The sequence below is a fragment of the Gymnodraco acuticeps genome, unplaced genomic scaffold, assembly GCF_902827175.1.
Source record: "Gymnodraco acuticeps unplaced genomic scaffold, fGymAcu1.1, whole genome shotgun sequence".
Classification (NCBI taxonomy): domain Eukaryota; kingdom Metazoa; phylum Chordata; class Actinopteri; order Perciformes; family Bathydraconidae; genus Gymnodraco; species Gymnodraco acuticeps.
The window spans coordinates 91,154-113,021 of NW_022990643.1; the positions used below are offsets into that span (position 1 = coordinate 91,154).

General features: G+C 44.8%; 1 long non-coding RNA gene across 1 annotated transcript; it reads left to right on the forward strand.

Moving 5' to 3' along the window:
• The first annotated feature begins 5,232 nt into the window (after nt 1-5,232).
• On the forward strand, nt 5,233-6,141 carry LOC117554742. Its single transcript, XR_004570314.1, has 3 exons — nt 5,233-5,700; nt 5,848-5,974; nt 6,089-6,141. It is a non-coding gene; the product is annotated as an uncharacterized LOC117554742 (long non-coding RNA).
• Nucleotides 6,142-21,868: the final 15,727 nt, after the last annotated feature.

Below are 21,868 nucleotides of genomic sequence, written 5' to 3' on the forward strand. Positions count from 1 at the left end.
ATCTCATTAGCTACAGGCATTTTTTAAGCTTGTAAAGGGAAGAACACAGCTCGCCTCCCACTCGCCACTCTGCTCTTCCACAGCGCCGCTCCCCCTCCCTCCGCTGATATTATGAATGTAAGGCATAGTAATCATAGATAACACGGCAGGGTCCGTTACAGTTTGTTTTCATCTGATTTCAAATAAACAAAGTCTTGGCTTTCAGAATATTAAACTTGTTTCGGCAAATTCAGATGATAAATACAGCTTTGAAGCTTTTAACGGCATAATTACAAGCGGAGAACGGAGTAACTTGACGTCACAGCAAGCATAACAACAGCCGGTGTTTCTCCTGAGAGTTTTCCCCGGGAAACAAATGCAAAAATACACAAACACACACACGTATACACACACACACACACTCGCGAGCTTCCCCCAGACCAGTAATCCAAACGAAAATATCTTCCCTCCGTACTACTTTGATCATTTGCTCCGCTAATAATCAATCAGATCGTTGGATTCCAGAGAAGAGGAAACTTTAGAGGCCTTTTTCTCAAAATGATGACTCGGTGACAGTCATTATATAATGTGACATATTTCGCTTAATATTTGGAGTACAACAACAATCCTGATATCATTAGAAAGCTAGGAATCTCCTCTTTCCAACAGTGTATACAACTCAAAATGTGTCTTCGGATCAATGCGACTGATTTCGATGGAGCAGGTCACTTTGCATTAGGTAAAATACGAGGAGGTTTGTTGTCGGGACATTGTGACGGGCCAATAAAAGCGTATTTGGGCAAAGAGAAGGTACTTCAATGCAGAATGGTACAAAAACAGAGAGTGGTTAATTATTTGCAAAACCACTAAACGAGCCTTCTGTGAAATATGCAGATGTGCTGCTGTCAAACGGCTTGTAACTTTCTCCAAATGTGGAGATGACAGCTTTGTAAATACCGAGTTAATAACTGGAACTTTTCACAGAGCTTACTTCAGTCAAACACCAGTCAACATTCAGCTTGTCAAACAAGAGCGTAGCAGGAAAAAAAGAAGAGATGGAATGAGCAACTGCGCTGTCATATGTGTGGGCTGGTCTGTATAGTTTAATTTACAGGAAAGGAGTGAGCAGAGGGTTGAGTTGTCCATTCTTGTTCTGTTTTCTCTGACTATCTTCCTCCTGAAGACCCTCTCAGACTTTCATTTGCTCGCGCTACTAAAATGACACGTTACCATGGAAACCAAACAATGGTGTAGCTGTATTGAAGTCCGAGTGGAAACAGTAACATTTGGTGCGTTATGTTAGAATGAAACAAATCAGATTTAGTCAGAAATCGGGAGAATGCGGGATAAATATGACCCCGGGAGGAAAACGGGAGTCTCCCGCGAAAATCGGGAGGGTTGGCAAGTAGGCTATGTCACATACACACGCACTTTTTGGCCCCCCCCCACTTCTGAAATGAATCCGGCGCCGCTGCTTCCACCTGGTTGTAGAAAAGCTCTTTAAATTTGTTAGCATAGCTAGCTAACCAGATGCTAACAACAACAGATCGCCACTGTGCTTACAACTAAAGACACAGCCACGCAAACACTGCACATTGTGTACGGCTCCTTATGGGTAGGCCCAGCGCCATATAGACTGAGAGTTATGTCATCTCCGTTCACTCCAATGGACCACTTTTTTACAGCAATGGCGGATCGTGGAGCCTCTCAATCGTTCCCCGGAAGTTAGCGCCAAGGCTAGCAGAGCTATAGAGTTGCAGCATAATAGACCGTTCGTGACGGACTTTTAAAGGTAAGAAGAAGTTTAAAGATGTATATTGCGGATATTATCAGTACATCTGATTCAAATTAACATGTGTATTAAAGGATGTCAGTGGATTATCCCTAAATTAGTAGATTTAGGGAACGTTTACAGATAACAGATTAAGCTAGGATACCGAAGCAAGTTAGCAACACACGTTGAACAGCCTTTTAATTGTAAATTCCGTTCTCTTAATGTCTATTTGGTCCAACGTTGTTGAATTAGAGAAGAGGGGCTTCTAAACGGGATTGTATGCAGGGGTGGAGGGAGTTAAATATTAGATAAATATAACTTTGGTGCGTGTAAGAGTGAGTGTTTTTAGCAGAGCCATATTGTGTCCTTGTGATTATATTGATTATTACCTGTCTGTATAATGTTGCAGCTCAGCTGATTTTGGATTGATGGCAAAGGGAGAGGGACTTAAGTGAGAGTGAAAACACAAGGTAAGTTTAATACTACTGTTTTATATAAGTAAACACCTTATCTCCCCAAGGCAATTTCCCATCCAATAGGTGTGCTATATAGGTGTGTATAACCCTTTCTCCTGTCTGTTACTCCCTCTTTCAGCACAAGAACCAGAGGGGGATTCAATGGAGCCTGAATACCTGCACTGAGACCCTCACCCTGCACCCTGAGTCTCAACTCTGTAATTTTCAAGCCTTTCCCTGTTTTTTGTATTAAACAAAACATTAAGCTTTCCCAATGGTGTGGTTTTCGTTTTGTGAAAAAGTGCAAATGCAGTGTTTGTATATAATTACATCACATATGTTTTTGCTGTTGGTTGTGAAATTGCTCCTGCTGACTTGAGCCAGACATTTTTTCCTCCACTCCGTGTCAGTGGGGAAGCCGTACATTCGTACTCCTTTCTCGGAGCGATTTGAGCATCCCCAGGCAGCACAGCAAACCATGGTGGCGACTATGAGGCAGCACAGCAAACCAGGACAACACGGAGGAAAAGGCAAAGACAAACTGCATGATATGCTATTCAATGTTTATTGAATTCCATGTATTTGCAATGGATGTTCCTAAAACAACACATTTAACATCATCATCATCATCATCATGCTGCTGCTGCTGCTGCTGCTAGTCCTTTGATAGTCACCTATCGGTCGCCTGTCCTTTCTGAAAGCCATAAAGATGACATTAGTCATTTAGATAACTTGTGTCCTCAATTACCATGGGATTACTGAAACTACCATGAATTTAAGAAAATGGTAGACATTAATCTAATCTGAATTTTAAAGCATTACTTTAGATCCCCTCCCTCTAAATATATCAATAAACATTAGAAAGTGATGCTCCTGACTACCATACAAGTTTAAGAAGATAATATTGGTTTTAAAGAATTCAAAGCTATAAATAAACAGCAACAGGCTCTTTAACCAAGGCACTGTTAGCCTAACATGTAAACTCCTTATTCACACTAATCCTAATTTATCACTTAATATTAGCAAATTCTATTTTATTTTTTAAAACATATTGATGTAAATACATACACATATCGATTTGTTGTATAAATATTTCAAATCAAAACCTTTATTCACTAATAATTACCAAAAATCGTAGTTCTATCTCCTGTTATCAATGGATTCACACTGCCCGCCATGAACTTCCGGGGAACGATCCTCATCTACATGAACCACGTGACGATAACCGTTTTTGGACTTCCGTTGTCGTAACTCTTCTATCTATATGGCGCTGGGTAGGCCTACTGCAATATTTTAAGAGCTGGAGCGGCGTTCCGGTGCTCTCTGTCAGCAGCACTCCTTTCAGACGAGACATATACCACGTGAAGACACATTACGCTCGTTTTGTGTTCAAGGAACCTGTCCTTGGCCAGGAAAAACAGGTACTCGCTTGTTTAATTATTTTTGCGGTCTAGATTTCTTCTTCTTTTTTGAAGTGAGAAGTTGTCCGTCAGTCGGAACGACAGACGGACTCCCCTCCCCCCCCCCCCCCCCCGCACACCCAAAACGAAAACTCTTCGGTTCTCCACGAATTACACAAGTCACCCAAATCAGCGTTAAAAAAGCGGGGAGGCGCCGAAAAATCCCTTATTAATGTATTGATTATAGCTCCGGGTCCGTATAGGTCGGCGTCTGGGTCCGGATCCCGCCTGTTGCCATCCCCTGATCTAGATCCTCTGTCTCGAGCCAGTTAGCTAGCGGGCCTTCTAGAGTACCCTGGAACCGAGGGAAACTCTGAAAGAATACGCCCATTGGCTACAAATCAATATATGATTGGTTGATCAAACTGTCAGTCCAAACGTACGCTCTCATTCGGTGCAACGGCCAGGGCATTCTATCAAGGATGTGTAGTGGACATTTTTATTATATCCTTATATGTTTAAACCAAATGTTTCTCATTTTCTGAGATGTGCTGTTTTCTTCTTTTACTCTACTGTGTGTTTATTCCCAAGCGCTTCAAGGCCACACAGCTGATTTGGCAGACTATGTTGAGGCTACTCCTCTCCACACAAAGTCTCACAAGAACTTCCCTATAGCTTGGTTTCAGTCACGTGACTTCTACGACGCGCGAAATTCAAGTGGAGGTCAGGAAGTGAAAACGCAATCATTCATCAACGCAGGAATCATGGAGGACACCGACTATGTCAAACAATTAAATGAACCTGCACGCCGCAGATATCGTGAAAAAATCACAGCACACATCGGATACGATCCGTATCAGCTGAAAAAGAGCGACTTTTCTCGTGATTTATCAGATTTGCCCGCTGTCGAGGCGATGGATATCACCAGCTACCTCGTCCTTCATACCTCCTACTACACGGATAGCCAAATGAAAGCGTATAAAAGCCTGGAAGCTTTCAACTACTTCGTGTGTGGATGGGTGAATGACCTCGGCACCAAAAAGGCATTAAACAAATGTCGCCTTGTTTTTACCCGGGTGAGTGTTAACTACCTATACCTTCTTACCTCTAAGTAGCATTATTAGGAGACATCTAGCTAGCTAACTTTAGCTACATGGACTCATGTAAGGCAGTGTTACGGCTGTCGCCTTGCCTTCAGCATTAACTGGCCTGTGAGTGTTCTGTGTGTATATATATATATATATATATATATATATATATATATATGTGTATGTGTGTTATGATTACATGTAGGTACTATGGTTACCGCGTCGGCGAAGTTGTTTCGTTCCTCTTGATGACGCTACTTAAGCTGCGACGTTGTTGACATTCGGGGCGCTGGATCTGTGCTAGGACGCCATGCTACCATACCTCAGAATGTTTGTGTGTTATTGGTGCTTATGTGTGTGTCCTTACGATATTGTTAACAGAGGTTAACTCTGGTGCTTATGATGTGTGTTTCCTTACGATATTGTTAACAGAGGTTAACTCGGGTGCTTATGATGTGTGTTTCCTTACGATATTGTTAACAGAGGTTAACTCGGGTGCTTATGGTGTGTGTGTACTTAGGATATTGATGTGAGTGTATATGTTTAGCTTAGGATATATTGTGTTTTGGTGACGGCGTTGTACTTGTGCGAAACGTCTCACCAGTTCTGTCTTAAGTGTCCTGATTCGTGACTGTGATATTCTGTGGCCTTCGTTTTTGTGTACTGTTGTGTATAGACAGCTCAGAGCCTTTGAACAGCCTGCACGTTGTTTATATCACTCTATGTTGAGGTTAATATTAAAAACAACCTCTTTACCAAGACCATCTGGTTATGTGTTGCTTCCCTTTTACCCCGAAACGAGCTGGGGACGTAACATAACTATACTAGCTAGCTATGGCTTGATGTTGTTAAATGTATGTTACTAACTAGCAAGTTGTTAACTGGAGCTTCAATTTTGTAGGTCAACCATTCCCAGAGGTCTGGAGAAACACCATTTTAAAAACGTGGATTGTAGCTAAAGAAGATGGAGAGGTTGTTACAGCACACTGTAACTGTATGGCTGGGTAAGTCATAAAATAAATATCCCAACCCAAAGCATATTTGACACAACACTTAAGCTCAGACAAAATAATGCCTGCTATAATATTCATGTTATACCATTACTAGCTTTTACGATCAATCTAGTTATTCTAGTATGTCTGTCTATACAGTTTGTCAGAATCCTGCTCACATGTTGGAGCAGTTCTGTTTGCAATCGAAGCAGGTGTGAAGATGAGAGAGACTGCATCCTGCACCACTGAGAAGTGCAAGTGGCTAATGCCATCACATGTCAAAAAGGTATTCAGACCCCAGTGGTCAGTCAGCTGTTCATGCCGTCCTTGCCTGTCTCATTGTTACACTGCACCTACATGTATGTTCACATACATGTTGGTCTGTCTCTCACATGTGCAGATTCCTGCTGCTCCAGTTGCGATGATAGACTTTTCATCCGCAAAATCCAAAAATAAAAAACTGGATGATGCCATTGCTGGAAGGACAGGTGAGAAGCACACATTTCAGCGTCCCACATTCCAGGGTTCAAAATTGGAGCGAGGATCAGAGAGGTATATGCAGTTTTTCAAGACTTTGAGCAGAAATTCCCCAAGAAGTGCTGCACTGATGTCCAGGGAACCATATTACAAAGAATTTGTCCCTAAATCTGTGAGCAAGCTACTTAAACCACTACCTCAGTATAGGACACCAGAGATGCTACAGCTATCCCCAACAGAGTTTCAGAATGCATGCCAGGACTTCAGACAGGAAGAGCTGACACAGCCACAGGTCCAGGCAGTAGAGGAGGAGACCAGAAACCAGAGCTTATCACCAATATGGTTTAGCCAAAGAGCAGGAAGGATCACAGCCTCAAGACTGAAGCAGGTTCTACAGACTAGTCTTGCACAGCCATCAAAGTCCTTGATCAAGTCCATATGCTACCCAGAGGCACACAAGTTCTTTACAGCTGCAACAAGGTATTTATTAGGGATTAGGGAGCCAATCAGAATGGAGTATTCACCCAGACCATGGTATAATTAAGCAATAGCTCACGATAGGCTGTGGTATTTGTTCATTATATCACAGCTAAGGGGCGTGGTTCGGCCCGACGCGAAGCGTCTGGACCGCTGCGTAAAAAGGAGGGTTTCTGCCCCGTTACTTCTCCGCTGCTTCCTTGTTCCAGTTTGAAAAGCAAACTGCAGGCAGTTTGCTTTTCAACGCAACTGTATACAGTTTTTCTCAGACGCGGAGGGATACCGACTTGTTGTGAAAAGTAACTTACAATTCTACCCGTGGTATACGCTGATTATATCACGGCTAAGAACCAATCAGATTGCTTGATTTGACTTGTCCGTTTTATAATGTACAATGTTCTATTTCTATTCCTTGTTGTATACATTACAGGTATGGATGCAAATACGAGGCAACTGCCCGAAAGCAGTATGAAGGAGTACAAAGTCTGCACCACCAGGGTTTCAGCTGTAAAGACAGCGGGCTTTGGCTGAACCCTCAATGGCCATACATGGGAGCGTCGCCAGACGGAGGTGTCACGTGCACCTGCCATGGAACTGGTATCTGTAAGATAAAGGTAAGTTATTTGTTCAGTATTGTGCTACAGTAAAGCGGGTAAGAATAGGATTGTGATGTGATCCTGAGTCTGGAGATCCTCTCCCAATACATTTTGAGCTGCAGACACTTATTTACAGTACAATATATTGCTTTTCTTTTCATTTAACTTTTAGTGCCCACACAGCAAACAAGAGGAGGCCAATCTTCGCCTGTGTGCTGGAGAACAGGGCTTCTGTCTCGTCAACGATGGGGGCACTGTGAAGCTGGACAGGAGACATGCCTACTACCATCAAGTACAGGCTCAGCTCCACGTCGTTGACGTTGACAACTTTGTTGTCTGGACTAAAAATGACCTCTTTGTAGAGAGAATTGTGCGTGATGTAGACCTGTGGGACAACATCATTCCCAGAGTTGAGAGTTTCTTCAGACTATGTGTTCTCCCTGAAGTGTTGGGACAGCAACTTACAAGGGGAAAGGTAAAAGTAATAAAGAGTTGGTGTGCTCATTTTTTTCCACAAGAACATGTTAGTGCATAACTATCAGGTGACTAAAAGCCTCCTCTCCCTGTCTGCTGTTCCATTTTTCAGTTTCAGTTGCAAGATGATCAGGAGGGAGAGAAGGCGTGATTACCAGCACCTGTGGTCTGTCCTGGTCCCGGAAGTTGTGGTTCTCTCCTTGTTGCATTATTATTTGCACAGTGGCAGCTCTTTAACCTGCATTACAGCACCTTCATATTCACTGACCACACTCACTAGAGGAAGTAGGGCTGTGTGATATATTGCTATTGTAAAAAAGATGTTTATTGAAAAGATTAAATGATACTAAGAAGACTGAATAATACATGGTTTCTTATTTACATTTACAATAACCCTCAATGGCCATACATGGGAACGTCACCAGACCAATTGTCATCTCTAGAATATTGTTGAATGAATTAAGCCTGAATGTAGATGAAAGTTGTATATTGAGTAGGGCTACACAATTTACAACACACTAAAAGATGTTTACTGAAAAGACTTGAACACAAGATGTTTGAACACAAAAAGATGTTTACTGAAAAGATTAAATGATACTGAATAATACATGGTTTCTTATTTACAAGACTACAGCTCCATGACTTTACTCCAATGGGACGACAGACACTGACAGATTAGACAAGGCACAGCAAATAACCCCAATCTTGTCAATTAATGCTAGTGCCTCACCTGGTTTTGTTAGCATGGGCTCTATGGGCACAGCCCTGCTTTGCAAAATCTGATATTTTCTTCTGACTAATCCTATGACTCTTTCGACATGAATACGCACATTAGCTATTTTTCTTGTCTCTTCCACCTCGTATGCTGACAGCTGACTTTTCCCCCTGGTGAATGCAGGCATCTTTAGTGAAGCACAGTAAAATCGCCAATATCGAACCCACGGGTCTGCTAGGACAATATCTCCAGGTAACAGGTTTTTTAGGAGCCCACTCTGTATTGTGATCTGTTTATCACTAACTCTTCCTCCCCAGGCACAAGATATGTAGGTAACATAGCCTTGGGGAGCAACACCAATCAGAAATGTAACAGTATGGTGATGCTTGTAGTTGGACCATGTTTGTGCTCTAGCTAGTAAATTAGAGGGCCTCTCAATAAAACTTCAAAACAGTCAACAATCACAGCAACTCTACATCCAAATGCCTGTCTGAATCCCATTGGCATTGTAGCTTGAAGTACATGTCGCTCTGGCCACCCAATTATAAATTCTGTACTCTCGTGAAGTATGTCAATTAACTTATGCCAAATTCTAGAAGCAGTGGAGAGAGAGATTTAGTCTCAGCCTCAGCAAAACTAAAATGAACTGTTCAAATTTGGAGAGCACAGACATAGGGCCACAGGTGATGTAGGGCTCGCACAGTTGAAAAACCTGAAGTAAAACTAAGAAGTTGGGGAGCCCGGTGTAAAACTTTGTCTTCTCTTTGTTGTTCTCAAAGGACTCCTGGTTGAACTTTGTGTCCAGTGCCTTTGTCCGAAGATCTCCCAGCTCTGTTGTGTTCTGTCTCAGAACATCCTCCATCCTCTCGATGTCCTCCATCGTTAAATCAGTCTGGCATCTTGCATCTGCATACAATATAGCAGTAGCAAGCATAATTAGTTATTTAAAATAGTCAAATATGAATGTGAATTTTTGTGAAGTTATCTTTTTGACAACCTTTTTACAGACACGCAAGTTCTCTGTTCCAATAATTGCAGATTCTCAAGTTAGTACTCTATTTTCTAAACCTAAACCTAATTCAAAGTTTGCATTGATTTTTTGACAATCACATTTGTAATATTTAATAATAATGCTGGTGGTTAATTTACCTTGTTGGTCATTTAATATCCCACTGGTGTCCTCTGGTTGTGGGCTGTCAGACGGGGGCTGCGTCGGTTCTGGGCTCTCGGTTGTCTGCAGGAGATCCAACAAAGCCTCTGCACATTCTGATTGTCTTTGTTGGTCTTCCTTGAGCTCCATCCTCTGCTCTCGTCGAAGAGATGCCTCTGATCTGGGCTTACTTATTGTGTGGTAACCGAGGCTAACAGTGGGAGCCCAGTCTACCGACTCAACGTTACCCAAAGCGCTAGGGCACCCTAAAAAGTCCCAACAAAGTCCATATTAGACTACAGGTAACTTAAACATGATCAGTATTACTAAGTAAATACGCATTTAACCACAACCCAATAATACCTAAACAAAGCCACAAAAACCAAGTTAGCTAATACCTCTGATGAGGTGGTCGCTGCAGACATGTGCATTAGACGACTCTGCTCCTCCCGACCGCAGATGTAGGTTTGAAAGCCATTTTTTTCCGGCGTTCTTCGGTTAGCTTCTTAAATTGCTCAGCTTTATGGACGACAACCTTCGGCACTCGGTAAAACCTCTTGTTTTTCTCTCGGCCGGATCGATTGGAACAACCGTAAACTACACAACACACCGGCATTTTCACAATGGTAACAGCAGCTAGATCCTCTGTAGAAAATTACTTCCTGACCTCCAATGGAATTTTGCGCCAAAGGAACGCAGCGGTGTGACGTCAAGTGAAACCAAGCTATTCTGAGCTCAAGGACAGGTGTCTAACAACAATGAGACCGTGTGAAGACAGATAGTCTGAGCTTCCCGCCCTTTGCTGTATATAAGCTTTGCTTTCCTATTATATCTGCGCACACTCCTGCAGACTATCATATACTCTGTGGAACCTGTGTCTATTTTATTGTATTTATGTATTTGAAGCTTCAAATAAATAACCAGAAAGACAACTCTGTCTGATTCACCATTTATTTGTTTTTGATCACTCTGACTTGTACTCTCCAGTGTGTTGGGTCTTAGATTTCCATAACAGATGTAGAATACCTTGGTTGAAGGATATTCTACCCAGAGACCCGGAACAAGATCTGATTGGTTGCTTTCTTTTCTAACACAAAACCACTGAAATGCGTAGTGCATGGTGTAAACCGTGATCGTTTTTCTCGCGTCCAGGAGAGAAGCTTAAAAAGGAGACTAAATGGAGTCTCTGAGAAGGTTAAAAATTGGTACTTTAATTAATAAAAAGCGCGGTAATGTTACAAACAGGATATTGTTCAGTCAGGAGAGAAAGGCTGCAGCTTCCTCTCCCAGGTGCTGGCCGTGCAGAAGAGAGACCACAAGCCTTCGTCTTTCCCGCTTGCTGGCTGTTCGCTCCTCCTCTCTGTGAGCTGTAGTGACGTAGGGGACTTCCCCCCTCGTTCTCCTGTGTCCGATATCGCGTTAAACAGAGGATTTCGACATTTTACATTCATTGCTTACTTCCACATGCCTTTTCTCCTCCTTATCTCTTTCATAACTTTATATGTAATACATGTTAACGGCGTCAATAGCCACTTTAATGATACTAATGGGTGGTAGTCCCGGATGTCGTCATGAAGGATTTTCAGAATAAAAGCTTGGCAACTGGTTGTGCACAAGAACTTCTGGTTTTTCAGTATAAAACAGCATTTAAACTGAAGGTATGTTTAAGGTACATTATGCTATCAAAACATTGATTTTAATTTCTAACAATGGTCTGAGAAGGACAAACAAATCAACGTAACACTGTAATATTACAGATCAACAACACAGATACGATTCTCATTTATTAATTTTATATACATTTTATTTATATAATTAAATCGATTTTTTACTTGTTTTATCCGAGTGTTCCAGGGTATTCTCTGAATACCTTGAAGGCCCTGACGGTTTGCCACTGCGTTATAGTCAACAATTGCTTATGGTAAATAACAATGGCAAAAACCTTTGGTAGAGTTAGCTAACGTCATGTTCAACACAAAACCTCTAACGTGCATTACATGCATTATTGACAAAACGTAACTCTTTCAACTTCTAAGATAATGTCAAGTTAACTTACCCTTCGTTTTTCAGATTCAACGTTAGCTGCTAACTGTTGTTAGATAAGACAGCTAGCTCTTGAGGGAAGTAACAATAGCCTCCTAGCAAACTTAAGGTGAAGTTGTGGTGACCACCTATTTAACCACTGGGACATAATTCAAACTTGGAACTACAGTTGCGGTTATTGTTCCCACACGGACATGTTATGGGTTACCTATAAATAGTGTGTGCCCTCTTGGCTCTCTCTTGTCGACCCGGGCTGCGACCCGACAACATGTCCTTTACAGCTTGTGAATAAATTACTATTATTGCACCTTCCTTGCACCGCGTCTGACTCCATATCTCTCGGCACTACACTGGTGACCCTGATACGTCTCGAGAAGTTTCCGGGACGGAGCCGAACACGGCAAAAGGAACTCGAGTTCCTTTCTCGAAATGCCGGGGTTTGATTGGAGACGTCCGTGGCTGCCACCGGCACGCGGACTGAGGCTCGGTGCGCGCTCCGCAGAAGGCTGGAGACGTTGCTCGCCGTTCCCGCATCGGCTTTCTATCCAACGGGGGGACGATGCACGACCTGCTGGGTCGACCAGCAACCCCATTGCTACCTCATGGGTTTGTTCTTCGGGGCGTGCGGCTGCACGTCCCGGCTGCTAACCACGTGGGGCTAACGACGGCTGGCAGCTACCCATGGCTGGCAGCTAGCGGCTAACCACGTGGGGCTAACGACGGCTAGTGCTAACGGCTATCAGCCCTTTTGAGTTTGTTTTTTTCTGGTGCCGGAGAGGAGGTTCGACCAGCCGGTTGACCTCATGTGGACACTCTCACCTTTTTCACCACCTCCACGGCGGTTCCAGACGCCACTCACGTTTTCATCGACGCCAGGGTGGTGCACTCCTGGACCCTGTCTCGCCTCGACGGTTTTGGACGTCGCCCATGCTGCCATCGGCCCATGGGTGGCGCGCTCCGGAGCCTGTCTGGCCTCTCCTGCCTTCCGGGGATATCCAGACGCCACTCACGTTCATCGGCGCCTGGGTGGCGCACTCCTGGACCCCCCTCTCGCCTCGACAGTTCCGGACGTCGCCCATGCTCCATCGGCCCATGGGTGGCGCGCTCCGGGACCCTGTCTGGCCTCTCCTGCTTCCCGGGGATGCCTCAGCGCCTGCTGAGGACTTCATGCCCGCCGCCGCGGCACGTCTGCCTGCGGCCGGGTTGCTCTCCTGCTTCCCGGGGATACCTCGACACCTGCCGAGGACTTCGTGCCCGCCGCCGTTGCACGTCTGCCTGCGGCCGGGTTGCGCTCCTTCCTCCCGGGGGGACTGCTCCTCTCTTCCGGGGATACCTCGACGCCTGCCGAGGACTTCGTGCCCGCCGCCGTTGTGCGTCTGCCTGCGGCCGGGTTGCGCTCTTTCCTGCTGGGTTCTCCGCGACACCTACTGCGGCCCCCTTACGACGGCCCGCCCCCGGTGTGGGTGCCCTCACCCTCGTTAGGGCCCCTGCCCTCTCCTGCGGCCCCCTTTCGTGGCCCGTTCCATGGCCCGGTCCTCACCTGCAGCCCCCCACCCTCCTCGGCCCTTGTGGTGCTTCCTCCACGGACGTGGGGATATTTTTTTTTTTGCCATGTTTGAATTCTGGGGGGGCTTGTGTGGTGACCACCTATTTAACCACTGGGACATAATTCAAACTTGGAACTACAGTTGCGGTTATTGTTCCCACACGGACATGTTATGGGTTACCTATAAATAGTGTGTGCCCTCTTGGCTCTCTCTTGTCGACCCGGGCTGCGACCCGACAACATGTCCTTTACAGCTTGTGAATAAATTACTATTCTTGCACCTTCCTTGCACCGCCTCTGACTCCATATCTCTCGGCACTACAAAGTTAACATTAACGTAACGTTGTAAGAAAGCAAAACAAACCTTCGAGAAAGCTTTTACTCTCAGACTGGGTGAAATGTGTTGCTTACCTCCAGAAGGACTCTTACCCCCTAATCCCACCAGGAGCGTCTGCGCTGCGTTGCGCTGCGTTGCGCTGCGTTGCGCTGCGGCTGCGGCGTTTTTAGCGATCGCGGCCACTCTAGTCAATGGGTGCTATTCCACCAGACCCGCTGCGCCGCGCTGCGCCGCGGCTCGAAGCGTCCCAGAAGCTCCTCGCCGCAAGGAATTTCTAAAATATAGGATGAATCCTATTTTTGACGCGGCGCAGCGCGGCGCAGGCAGGAAGTGGAACGTTCATCCAACCACTGCGAGGCTGCACACACGACGCTCCGCTTCCGCAACGTTTTGAAACGCGCCTGGTGGGTTATGACGCAGGAGGAGGTCGCAGCGCGGCGCAGCCGCAGCGCAGACGCTTCCGGTGGGATCAGGGGGTTAGTGTGTTTCCCAGTAGAGAGAACTGTGACAGTGGTTCCTCTCAGAAGAGCAGCAGCTGGGCGGGGTCACAGAAACGCTCAACTGATCTTCACTCCCGACCGTTAGCGCCAGTCAAAACCATGTTTTATACCGCTTTGTTTCAACTAGTGCTGTCTCGCCGTTCCTCTGTGTCGCTATATGTCTGTCTGTCTGTCTATGTTTTTCTCTCTATTTATTTAGCTAAAATGGTAATCCAACTTCACCAGCTAACATAATGAGACCTTGCTGGTACACCAGCTTCACCATGCTGGTCTTGCTGGTCTACCAGGATTGTCTTGCTGGTGATACAGCTTCACCAGCAATAGAGTTATTTAGACACAATTAACACTTATAGTTTAATGTCTTGTTACATAAGAATAGATCATATTTGTTAAGTGTTATTAAGGGATAATTACTATTCTTGTGGTACTACTGCCTTATTAGGCCCATATTGAGCAGAGCATATTAAGACCAGAACTCATGTACAACAACTTCCTTACTTGCAACAAATAAGCACTAATTAGAGGATTATTGAGGGAAAACTCAACTAATGGCGTATTACTTGTAGAATATGGTCATGTAGAATAAGGCCTTAATAAGTGTTTTATAATGACTAATAAAGAGCCAATATACTGTTAATATGCATGTTAATTAACAACTAGTTGATTGTGAATTTGTGTGCCTTAATATAAACTGTTACCGGAAGTGTTGACAGTAAGTCTCACACAACATGGTACATATACAATATAATACTGTTATATATACAAATATATATATACAATATAATCAAAAAGTACAATATACAATAGCAATTATCAATTAAGTATAAGAAATACAGAGAGTCCAATTTGTGGTTTAAAATATGTTGACTTTGCTAAATACCTTACAACAGGTGACCATTTCTCTAAATACACTTGCATCTTTAGTTGTTTAAAGCCTTAAGTCTTTAGAGGTTTCTCAATACTCTAATTTCCCCTCCTCGACTCCTCGGTCCTCCGGTAGTGACCCGAAAATGGATTTCAGCGCGCCATGTTGAATGACATCTAATTTCTCTAAATGCACACAGAGGACCATGGATCAAGCGTCGAGGAGGCTCTCTGGAGGAGCTATAACCAAGGAGACACTGATGGGTCCTCCACGGCTCCTCCGCGGATGCATTTCCGGGAACGGTGGAGGCGTGACGCACGGCCGGACTGATCTCAGCCAATGACAGCTCTGCATGCATCCCCTGGATATTATTTTATTAACTGCTTTCATCGCAATGTGATGTTTACAGTGAGAACAGCTGTGAGGTCAGTGCAGACAACAGAGCAGTGTGTAAAATATATATCACCCAGTATAACAGGCCCACAACATTACTCTCTGTATTTGTATGCTGTAGTCAGAGTTGGGTGTAACGCGTTACTGTAATAATATTACTTTTGTCAGTAACGGAGTAGCGTTACACTACAGTTACTAACATTGCCCCGACACGCGTTACTTCGTTACTTGCTAAAATCAGTCATAATCACACTGACAGACAAGAGGGGTTTCTGCCGCAGGTTTATATACGTAATCTGTGCGACTTGCACGTCCACATCTCCACGTGCAGTGCTGCATAAACATGGCTGAGTCAGCGATAACTTTCGAGGGGTGGAGGTATGCCCATTATTTTGAGTTTGTCCGAAGAATAGACAGGAATGTGACGGTGAGGTGCAAGCTGTGTCCAGGCCAGAAGCTGTTATCCACTGATGTAAACACCACATCAAATCTCAACAAACACCTGCAAAGAACACATGCTAAGGTGAAGCTAATAGCTATGGACCCCCGAACCCAGAGTGAGGATGTTGTGAGTGCGCCGCCGCCGACTCCGAAGCAACACAAATTAAAATTTGGAGGACCGGTAACCAAAGCAGAGATGGACAGGCTTGTAGCATCCTTCATAGTAGAGGAAATGTTGCCCATCTGCACAGTGGAATCACCATCGTTCAGAGATATACTGCGCAAAATACAAATAGCAGGAGACAGAGGACAGCCATGGTCAGATAGGAAAACATTCAGGAGCTATCTGGATCAGTCTTACGGTGTGTCCACACAGCAGCTTTGACCAAATCTTGAAAATCCTGGAGCTGGGCGTGTCTGACAGCTTGGGGATTTCGCGACCAACAACCAATCACATGAATATCACATGAATATCCCGCCCCCGACATACAAAGCAAAAAAAAAACGGTTCTTCTACACTATTGTCAAATAGGAAGGGCTATGATGAACATTTATTTTTTTAACATTTTGAACATTTATGAGATTAATGTCTATGGTGCTATTTTATGCTACATTCCATGCTGGCTAATGATACTGTCTATGCTTGCTAGCAACGAAGTAAACTAGCAACGAAGTAAACTGGATATAAAATCCCCAAACAAGCGAAAACCTACCAGTTTCACCCACTGCCTCTGCCACCTCCCTCCATGCCTGGTTCCTCCGGTTTGTATCCCAGTAAGTAAATAGGGACTGGTCATAAAGAACCGGGTGATTTGCTACCGCAATAACTAAGTTCTCCTCCATTTTTGTGGAATATAGAAATGAACTGCGGGTCTGGTTCTCCCAGCTTGCACGCGGTTTGATTGGCTAGCGCTTGAACTGTCAGATTTGCATAAACGGATCTGATTGGCTGTCGCTTCCAGCTCAGCCTCAAAAGTTGAACATTGTTCAACTTTGGAATCCTGAACATCCTGGAAATCCTGGAAATCTTCGCCTCGCCCCCCCACAATGCAATTCGGCGACAAGCGACGGAAAGTGACGTCATCCCCATTCAAAGTCAATGGGCGGAGACGCGCTGGAAGCGGTGGACAAATCGCCAAAAGCTGCTGTGTGTACGGGCCGTTATGCGACAATGGAAACTGAACTAAAGAGAACATTTGAAACTTTAGCAGTCTGCGTGATCTGCCCGTAGGGAGGGGCGGGCCGGCCCTGCGAGTAAAGTAACAAGTAAAGTAACGAGTTAGTGTAATATATTACTTTTTTTTAGTAACGACCCCATCTCTGGCTGTAGTTTAGTAGATATCTACAGACAAAGACTCAATATTTTTCTAAGACCATTTAGTGCTTCACATAATAAAATACACAAAGGCTATAGCCTGATTATGCTTTAGGAGCTGTAGGTGTGTGTGGTACAGTATGTGTGTGTGTGTGTGTGTGTGTGTGTGTGTGTGTGTGTGTGTGTGTGTGTGTGTGTGTGTGTGTGTGTGTGTGTGTGTGTGTGTGTGTGTGTGTGTGTGTGTGTGTGTGTGTGGTACAGTGTGTATGAGCTCAGAACAGTCTCATAATACACACATGCACACAGAGGAGGGAGGAGGATGTAGATGATTAAGAGGAGGGGGGCCGAGTACTGAACCTTGGGGGACTGAAGCTGTGGCAGAGGAGTGGTTGTTGAGGGAGATGAAGTGGGATCTGTCGGAGAGGTAGGACTGGAGCCACCTGAGTGCAGTACCTTCGATACCGATATCCTGGAGTCGGGTAAGCAGGATGGTATGGCTCACGCTATCGAAGGCTGCACTCAGGTCGAGGAGGATGAGGATGTTGAGGGAACCGGTGTCAGCAGAGGTGAGGAGGTCATTGAGGACTTGAGGGTGTCTCTGTAGGTAGTGAGATGGAGTTTGTAGGATTCATGGTGAACTGTGAGGGATGATTTCATGGTTAGGCGTTCAAGCTGGCGGCCGGTTTGCTTCAGCTTACGTAGTGCAGGGGTGAACAAGGGTGAGTAGGTTTTAAAAGTGACATTTTTCCCTTTGAGGGGGGCCAGGCTGTTGAGGGCAACACACTCTCACTCCCTAAGCGTCCAGGAGCGACGTTTGGTCATTGTCCGTGGCGTCCAGTTGTGACGCTCCTAGGCTCCTTCAGCGTCATAAAGGGACGCAAATAGATTTCAACTGATTGCAATGTATTCCCATCTGCGGCGGGATTTGACGCTCATGGAAGCACGGCATTCGTTTGTGTCGGCTGCCCTTAAAGGCAATGTGAGCGTCCATTCCCATTGGATAACGGAGAATTGTACACCCGGAAGTAAGTATTCCTCTTACTGTCGATTGATTTTACAGTGATATCTGCACTACTCATTGACTAAAAAACTGTGAGAGGAGTTATCATTTCTCTAACCGCCTGCTGCTTCCCCTCCTCTCTCCTCAGTTCCCCTCCTCTCTCCTCGCTTCCCCTCCTCTCTCCTCGGTTCCCCTCCTCAGTCCTCTGCTCGCATCTCCTTTCGGCGGGACTAAGTCTCGATGATAGGAGTTGAGGAGGGGAAATTAGAGTATTGAGAAACCTCTTTTGTGTCCATTGGTCCAAGGTAGGGGGTTGAGGTTTAAGACAATTTTTAGTTATAATTTTATGGGATATTAATACCAGAACTCTGAGCTTATACATTGTATATTTTCCCAGTCCCCCTAAAGGTACATTCCCTAAAATCAACCTTTTGTGGTTCATATAATACGTTTAACTCCAAGAGATCTTCAATTTCCCTCATTACCCTATTCCAAAATAGTTGTAGTTTAGGGCAATCCCAAAATATGTTTGAGAAGTCTCTGATTAATCCACATCCTCTCCAAAAGAGTGGGCTAGAATACTTGTCATATTTATATATTACTGTTACGTCCCCACTAAGGTCTAGGGGAACCTGGAGACAATAACATACAACCAATAATTAATGAGGGAGTCAGCGTAACAGTTTACAAAAGGTTTATTTTGTAAACCCAGAACCGAACAGACATATAACTGAAACCTTAGTTGGTGAGGAGGAGGAGGAGGAGGAGTCAAAGGATAGATGTAGAGATAGGCCTGGTTTTGTTATGCTTGTTTCTTTTGTTTGGCGCAATCCTTTGACTCCTCCTCCTCCTCCTCACCAACTAAGGTTTCAGTTATATGTCTGTTCGGTTCTGGGTTTACAAAATAAACCTTTTGTAAACTGTTACGCTGACTCCCTCATTAATTATTGGTTGTATGTTATTGTCTCCAGGTCCCCTAGACCTTAGTGGGGATGTAACAAAAAACTTATGAAAGAGTTTTAAAACTCTTCTTTTGGCCAGGACTTAAGTCTGATGTAGTTCTTTATTGTCGAACATGTCATCTGTGCTTCCACTAGGTTCCCAGAAGCCATCCCACTACGGAAAATCACTGCCCCGGTCATCACCAAGGCACTTCTGAAGTTTTTCTCCATGTTTGGTCTACCGAAGGTAGTTCAAACAGACCAAGGTACCAACTTCATGTCTAAAGTGTTTGCCCGGGTACTTGACACCTTAGGTATCAAGCATGTGACATCCAGCCCATATCATCCTGAAAGTCAGGGGGCATTAGAGAGGTTTCACCAGACTATGAAATGCATGTTAAGAAAACATTGCCACGAGTCTCATAAAGATTGGGATGACGGTGTTCTTTTAGTGTTATTTGCTGCCCGTGAAGCTGTTCAGGAGTCTCTAGGTTTTAGTCCTGCTGAGCTAGTGTTTGGACATGAGGTCAGAGGTCCTTTAAGAGTTCTTAAAGAGCATTTGATCATGCCAACGAAAAAAGTTTGCAGTATCCCGGAGTATGTCGCCAAACTTAAGGATCGTCTACATCGTGCTTGCTCCTTGGCTAGGGAAGCTCTGACCTCTACCCAGGGGAACATGAAGAAATGCTACGACCAGAAGGCGGTAGCGCGCTTGTTTCAGCCAGGTGACAAGGTGTTGGTTCTATTGCCTGTACCTGGTTCTGCTCTGTCTACTAAATTTGCTGGTCCTTATGTTGTAGATAAGAAGCTCGGTGAAACAAACTACGTCATTCAAACACCTGACCGCAGACGTCCTACCAGAGTGTGTCATATCAACATGCTAAAGAAGTACTGCACCAGGGAAGTCTCCCAAAGCTCACCAGGTGGAGACAACAGTCTCTCCTATGGCTTCAGTTTCAAAGGTGAGCTCAAATGAGGATGAGGATGAGTTGGTGATGCACAGTGCAACACCACAGGGGGCCAGACTAAGCAATACTGAGGTATTGGCTGATTTGCCCAATTACTTGTCTCATCTTCCTTATATCCAGGGAAGTGATATACGGAAACTGATATTTGACTTTGCATGTCTTTTTAATGACACTCCCTCACAAACTTCTGTCCTAGCTCATGATGTGGTTTTGACCAACCCCTCGTCCATCAAACAGCGTGCGTACAGGGTTAACCCAGTTAAGAGAGAGGTTATGAAAAGGGAAGTTGAGTATCTACTTAAAAACGGATTTGCAAGGCCTAGTTCCAGTCCCTGGAGTTCCCCTTGTGTGCTAGACACAAAGTCAGATGGAAGTCCCAGATTCTGCACTGACTTTCGCAAGGTTAATGCTGTCACTGTCCCCGATGCACACCCATTACTGCTCATTGATGACTGCATCAATGAAATTGGTCCTGCACAATTTGTCAGTAAGCTGGACATGTTAAAGGGATACTGGCAAGTTCCTTTAACACAGCGTGCTTCTGACATCTCGGCCTTTGTGACACCTGACAGTTTCCTTCAGTATACTGTGATGCCTTTCGGTATGTGTAACGCACCTGCCACCTTTCAGAGGCTTGTAAATCTTGTATTAGGACATGTTCCAAACTGTAAGGCATATCTGGACGACATTGTTGTCTATTCTAATGACTGGTCTAGCCACATGTCTACCTTAAGAGAAGTTTTTAAATGCTTGTCGGCCGCATCCCTAACGCTTAACCTTGCCAAATGTGAGTGGGAAAAGGTACCGTTCTCTACCTTGGTCAGCAGGTTGGTCGAGGGCAGGTGTGCCCTGCTGATGCAAAGATCAGGGCAATTGCCTCCCTCCCAGTGCCAACCACCAGGAGGGAACTTCGCCGCTTCCTAGGAATGGCAGGGTACTATCGCCGTTTCTGCAGAAACTTCTCATCGGTGGCGGACCCACTCACTACGTTGACCAGTCCCTCAAAGCCTTTCGTTTGGTCCGGTGAGTGTCAACAGTCATTTGAGAGCCTAAAAGGTATTCTGTGTTGTACTCCTGTTCTTTCTGCACCAGACTTTTCGAAGCCATTCAAGCTCGAGGTCGATGCCAGTGGAGTTGGGACAGGGGCTGTTCTTCTACAAGAAGATGCACAGGCTATCGATCACTCCGTGAGCTACTTCTCCCGAAAGTTCAACAAACATCAGTTGAAGTACTCTACTATTGAAAAAGAAGCTTTAGCTCTATTGTTTGCCTTGCAGCACTTTGAGGTGTATCTTGGCTCCAGTGTAAAACCTATTAAGGTATACACTGATCACAATCCACTGGTTTTTCTTTCAAGGATGTACAACCACAATCAACGCCTTATGCTTTGGTCATTGATTGTCCAGAACTACAACCTTGACATAAGCCATAAAAAGGGGTCCGATAATGTTCTTGCCGATGCACTATCTCGTGCTATGTAAATAGAATGTTCATTGTAAGGTCCAAACATACTGTTTGGATTTATATGTGTGGGGGTGTGACGTGCCAGGCAGGCTGTACTGGTGTGGTTTTCCTTCCCTCCTGTGTTTCTCTCTTCTCCCTGTCTTCTGCACAGCTAATCAGCAGCTGATCGGTATCTGCCTGTGATCCTGAGTCTGATGGCTGATTGGATCCTCTCACCCTCAGCTGGCCTATCAGCAGCCAGGGCCGACCATAAAGGAGGCACCCAGGAAGTCTTCTCACTCTCTCACTCTGGGCCTGTTGCTGATGAAGGAGCCTGCAGTGTTTAGCAACTAATTCACTTTGTATTGTCAGACCTTTTTGAAAGTGTGTGTGTTGAGAGGTGGAGGAGTTAGGTAAGTCTGGGGTACCCTGTACATTTCTCACCACGTAGCTAACTAATGTTTAGACACACTAGGTTAGCGGATTGTTGCCACCCCTG